Here is a 6553-nt window from a genome sequence, read left to right as displayed (position 1 = left end):
AGGGCTCTTTGACCCTCGGCCCAGGCTGCCCCAGCTGTCCTGGCCTAACCGAGCAGGGCCCAGATTTATGGATCCTCGGCAGCATTCCCCCAGCCCCGTTCTGAGACTCTCCATCCCTCCGGGTTCCTGCCCCAGCACACGCCTCGGAAACTGAGCCGCACAGGCAGTTAGGGAACCCGAGATGGGATCAGAAGGTGAGGAGAGATAGAGACTCTAGGCGACGGTTAGAGGTCGCCTTCGGAAGAGCTCCAGCACTGGAGAGGGGTTAGGGACGACTAGCGAGAGTGGAGTGTGCATGGAGCGGGAGCGCGAGGTCTTTTTGTTCTTAGGGCTATACAATAAAGGACGAGCTGGAGCCAGGTGAATACTTTAGTTGGGTCTAGAATCCTGCAGAGCGAAGGCCCGAGAGTAGGAAGCGAATAGAAGGCGTTAATATTAGTGTAGAAGTGGCCATCAGGAAATATCAAATCAGAATGTTAGAGCTGATAACCTGCAGGAATCAGCACTTTTGTTTTTAACCTCACGTATTTAAATCAATATTAGAGGCTTTCTTACATTTTTCTCTAACGTATTTTCTTTTTTCTTTTTTTTCAATATTTTTATTTCTAGGAGAGAGAGAGAGAGAGAGCGTGAGCAGGGGAGGGTCAGAGAGAGAGGGAGTCACAGACTGAAACAGGCTCCAGGCTCTGAGCTGGCAGTCAGCACAGAGCCCGACGCGGGGCTCGAACCCACGAACCGCGAGATCATGCCCTAAGCGAAAGTCGGACGCTTAACCGACTAAGCCACCCAGGCGCCCCTCTCTAACGTATTTTCTGACTTCTCGCTGGCTAGTCAACAACCAGTAATGACAGCACTTTATCAATGAAACAGCTGTTAACTCTTGCCTTCATTAAGCCAAGTTTTGAGAACAGATACAATGTTGCCTCATTAAAAGTCGTTAAGACTATATTCTCTTAGGGTCTTTCCTTTTCCTGCAAAGTGAGACAATGGGTGTGACTTCATCAGGCAGACACCTGCCTTGCGGCTGAATCACAGGCCTTCCATTCCACTTTCCTGTCCGTTCAGATAAGCTGGGACCAGAAAGTGACAGCCTAAAAGTATGTTTCTGTTTGCAATAGAATCCTTTAATTTCTTTCTGGAAGCCTCTGCTGGTCCCCTTGGTTGTAGATAGGAAATTGGTTTGCCCTGNAGTACTGTGGTGGGGGGGGGGGGGGGGGGGGGGTGAGGTGTCAGTGTTCTGGCCAGTGCTGGACTCTGTTGCATTTTAAAGTCCTAAATCTAGATACATTCCCAAGATTGAAATGCACATGTATGAAAGTGGAGAGTAATAAAAATGCTGCCCGTGAAACTCTGGCAGAGACTAATCCAGCATATCCGTGATCACATTTACATGTATAGTGAAAATCTGTCACATGGAGTTTAAGGTGATTGCCATTGTTTTGCTGAAAAGCAGCATAGTATATAAGAAAGTTTGGATTCCATCTTCTCTTATTTCCAATTCCACCTACTAGCCCTATGACCATATCCTTTAATTCAATATGTAAGAGCCCAGTTCCTTAAAAGTAAATTGAAGGAGTGCTTAGATGGCTCAGTTGTTAAACATCTGACTTCGGCTCAGGTCATGATCTCACAGTTCAGGAGTTTGAGTCCCACAACAGCTGAATTTGAGCCCCGCTTCTGGTGAGTACGAGCCCCACTTAAGGTTTTAAAAAACCAACAATGAGCCCCACTTCTCTTTCTCTCTCCCTGCCTCTGGCTCACTTGTGCCCTCTTTCTCAAAAAAATAAAAAATAAAAGGTAAATTGAAGACAATGCCTGCTTCATCGGATGGGGTTTGATCAGATGATATACGTGAGTACAGCACAGTGCCCAACAAGCATCCCCTTCTTTAGGAATTGACCTTGTGGTAGATTGTCCTTGTGACTAGTGCCAGAACATCCTTCAGAATTCAAGTAACTGTTTGCCTTCTCCTGGTCATCCTGAATCCCCATTCCTTTGACCCAGCAACAAGTAACCCCAGCGCTATGTGAACCTCGGGGGAGCTGAGAGCCAGTCCTTCCATAAAGCTCTCTGAACTGGAAGGAATTGGGGGGTGGGAGGGGGCAGCAGGTTGAGTGGACTGGGGTGGATGTGAGGGTACAGACTGCTTTGGTTACCTATTGGATTCATGGCCACAAAACCACAGAATCTAGGATTAAATCTGGTCTCTTGAAGGTCATTTGGAGTCCTGTGTGGGGTATGTCTGCAAGTGGTACTGGACTGAGCTCCTGTGGCCCAAAGACAAGCTTTGGCCCTGGTCAAGAGGGTGAGGTTTACAGGCCTTACCATTACATGACCTCATGAGGTAAAATGGCAGTGTTCTCTCTCTCTCTCTCAGGCCAATACAAATTTCCAGGGCAGCCCATTGGCCCCAAATGTCAGGTTAAAGCAGAAGTGCTTATCACTTTGGATTTTATATGCCCTTTCCACAGCCGGACCAAGTAGACTTAATTTATTATATGCCTTCCTTCAGATTCCCAAGTGCTCCTGAGGGTAGCACAAAATCTTAATTCCAGAGTTCCCCCACAGAAAGTCCCTGGAAGGAAGAGCAAGTTGGCCTTTTGGAAGCAAGGGTGAAGAGAAAACAGGTTGTGTGGGAAGGGGAAGGCTTCACGTAGGGGAAAGACATGGAGGGCTGGTTAGGATAGAGATGGGTGTGGGAAGGCCATTCCAGGGGACAGCAACAGTAAAGAATATTTTCTGAATGCAACTGTGTATCTAGATCCCCCCTCTGGAGGAAATGCCTCATCAGCAGTTAAAAGCAGGAGGGAAGAAACTTGAGGAGTCCTTGCTGATTCGAGTGGACGTACTGCCTCAGCTGAGGTGACCCTGTCAGCCTATGTGACCCACTGCAAGTCTTTCTCTAGCCCATATCTGTTAGGACTCACAGGACAAAGCCGCCCTAGGGTACCTTCATCCTATTCACCAAGCCAGTCCCATGGAGGCCCTGTCTCCTTTTTTCCTACAAGTGTAGCCACAGCTAGACTACCTAAGATGCAAGTGGGATTGTAAGCAGACCCTCTCCCCCAAAGTAACTGAGACTTGGAGGATGAAGAAAGGCATCAGTGAACAATGGATCATGTGCTCCCTTCCCCAGGAATTCCTCCTGTTGCAGTTCAATCACACTCTGCTGCTTCCTTGGCACGTTACCTCTAGTCTTCATCTCCATGCTCACTGGCTACCAGATAACCTGACCCACTTAGCCCAGAAAGGACAGATAGGACTAAGGAGACTTTGGTCTCTCTCCTAGACAAAATAATTTTTGTAGGTAATGCTTTAAATTAAAGGATGGCAGGGGCGCCTGGGTGGCTCAGTCGGTTAAGCGTCTGACTTCGGCTCAGGTCATGATCTCACAGTTCGTGGGTTCAAGCCCTGCGTCAGGCTCTGTGCTGACAGCTAGCTCAGAGCCTGGAGCCTGCTTCAGATTCTGTGTCTCCCTCTCTCTCTGACCCTCCCCTGCTCATGCTGTCTCTCTCTCTCAGAAATAAATTAAGAAATTTAGTAACATAAGGTGACTTGTACATTATAAAGTGATATAAAGATTAGTTGTTGCCATTTACAATCCTAAAGTTTTCTCTTTTGTATATCATAGTAATTATCAGGCCATTTTTTATACAGCTGTTTAGTTCCAAAATAAAACTAACTTTTCAGCTGTACCTGGCTGGCTCAACTGATGGGAGTGTGTGACTGGAGCCTACTTTTATTCCCACTGCGTCTGGGGGGAATTGTGTGACCCATGAAGCTTCCTCCCCACCACGCTCAAACTAGCCCCAGAAGCTGAGACATCTCCCAAACCTCCACAGCCCAATCCACCCTGAGAAGCTATTAAGTAACCCAGTTGTGACTCAGCACCAGACTCTTTCCTCTTTCTCCCTACTGGCCAGAAAGAAAGGCAGAACCAAGCAAAAGGCTCCTCCCCTATGGACGGCCACATCCTCACCACAAACTGAGTCAGGGCCACACCCTGCCTGGATGGAAAATTACCATGAGAAGGAAGAAGGTTAAATTCCAGGAGTTTTCAAGTTCTCAATTCAGAAATCATAGCCATTTACTCTCCACCTGGAACTAATTGAGGAAAATAGTTCTTTTCCTGGCCCTCGCCCTAAGTATGTCCAGGTATAGATGAGGTAAGGCTGCTTGCACCCAGGACTATGTGGAGTAGGAGGCCACAGTCAACCTGTGTGTGCAGTATCTGTAATAACCTTGGCCTCTGTGAAGGACGATCTCTGGTTCAGACCTGGCTTTCACAAGCCCCACCTTCCCGGTAGGCAGGTCTGAATGGTGGAAAAGAGGCAATTCTTCAAATCCTCCACCAGGCTGTGGGAGGATTCCTCTCCAGAGACTCAGGGCCCCACCCTGCAAGTTTCCCTGTGATGAAGGCATTGTTGGAGAAGTGCCATAGGTTTTAATTAGATTTGTTTTATAGCAGATAGGTTTAAAAAAATTTTTTTTTATTATGTATGGCTTTCTAACTTCTTAGATTCAGAGTCCTGTTGCTTTTGTGTGGAACACTATAAAATGGCATATTTAAGGTCATTACAATTTTATTGGCATAAAAAGACATAATGTGTATGCTATGAAAAAAAGTGACACCCATGAGACTGGCTCAGGTATTTTGAGTTTTTTCCTGGTAATATATACTATCTGTTCATTACTTCTCATTCTATTATTTGCTAATACTTGCTATAGCATAGGTCACTGACAAAGGGAAATTATAAGAAATGCTTACGACTGAGAAGAATCCATTCACAACTTCTGAAAATTGAGCAAAAATGTTGTTATACCACTAGAGCGGCCAAGCTGCTAGGCTGAGTTGCTGGCACACCTGCGGGAGTAGTCTGAGAACCTCTAGGGAATTAAAACAATGGTTAAGAGCTCAAATTCCAGAGTTGGGCAGTTCTGATAAAAACCCAGCACTGCCACTAACCTGTTGTGAGACCTCAGACACATTATTTAAGATCTCTAAAGAAAACCTATCTTCCAACTTTTTTGTCAGCATTAAATGAAAAGATACTTGTAAAGTTTGAAAGGCTATCTAGCCTAGAATGAGAACAACAGTTCAGGAGTCAGGTCATCTGTCAGTCACTAGCTGTGGAATACGAGCAAATCACTTCTCCTCTCTGTTTTCTCACCTACAAAATGGGAATAACAGGCCCTACTTCATAGGCTTGTGAGAATTACATCAGTCAAACACAGAGTGCTTACAACAATGCCAAGCACACAGCAAGCCAAAGTGTTAGTAAATTATTAAAGTGCTTATTAGCATAAAACCTGGCACCTACCTAGTAAGAAGTAAAAAATGTTAGTTCTAATACTGTATAGATGAGCTGTAAGGGAGCTCCCAGGAAGCAGGAATTTCAGCAAGGGTGGGCTCCCTGGTGGGGCCATTTATTTAGTGGAATGATATTTCTCCTAGACAGGAAAGCAGAAAAGGACAGAGAACCTAAGGAGACTTGTAGAGTCAGAGTGTAACAGTGTTGACTAAGAACAGGTAAGGAAGTTTAAGAAAAAGCTCCTACTGGGTGTTATATGGAAGTGATGAATCACTAAATTCTATTCCTGAAATCATTATTACACTGTATACTGGAAGGAAGGAAGGAAGGAAGGAAGGAAGGGGAAAGGAAGGAAAAATAAGAAAAAGAAAAAACTCCTAGGGAGATGAGCCTTAAGAGTGGTACTTCCATGTTGCGGAAGGTCAGGAACTACAATGCAGGTAAGATACTGGGGCAAGGAAGGTGATCTCCAAAACAGGGTGAAAGTAATGAGACAATAGGTGGTCTAAGGCAGACTTTGTAAATCGAGAAGCTACAACAGAATAAAAAACCTGTACTTGAAAAGCCAGGCTTATTTAATGTTTTTTGTATTCTCCGTGCTTATATTTGTTTTTCTTCATTAATATTTCAAAATATTTGATGTCCAACCTGTCTCTGAGCTAACTTAGGGTTACAGGTACATGAAGCACAGCCTGAAGGGCCAGCAGAAGGTTGGCAGTGGGAATTTCAACAGGGAGATGGATTTCACTGAAACAACTAGGTATCCTAGAAACAGCTCTTTTCTTCACCTTGCTAACCTTGGATTAGCCTTCACCTTGCTAAATTTGGATTTTGTTTTATTAAGGGAGGCTGCATTTCTCTAGATGTCAAATGAGAGACCAAGCCGACTTCCCGCGCTTGTCAGCTATTTCCCCCCCACCTCCCTTACCCTAGAGAAATAGCTGGGAAGAGGAAGAGAGTAGGGGCCGAACCCCTGAGATAGAGAGCAAGGGGCAATGGCTAAGTTAAGTGCAGAAAACAGAGGTCCTAAGGGTAGGAAATCTGAGCTACTTTGTCCTCAGCGGTACTTTTAAATCTTGAGGGACAGGCATCAGTGGTACTCTGTATCCTTGAGTTTGTATCATCTGCATAACTGATAACTGCATAACTTTCTCCAGTTCACGAACAAAAATGTTGCCAGATCTGTGGTACATACACTGCACTAGATGACTCAGCTTCTACTCCACCCAACATAATCAGTT

Source organism: Crocuta crocuta, unplaced genomic scaffold (assembly GCF_008692635.1).
Source record: "Crocuta crocuta isolate KB4526 unplaced genomic scaffold, BGI_CrCroc_1.0 scaffold130, whole genome shotgun sequence".
Classification (NCBI taxonomy): domain Eukaryota; kingdom Metazoa; phylum Chordata; class Mammalia; order Carnivora; family Hyaenidae; genus Crocuta; species Crocuta crocuta.
This window is presented reverse-complemented; position numbering follows the sequence as displayed.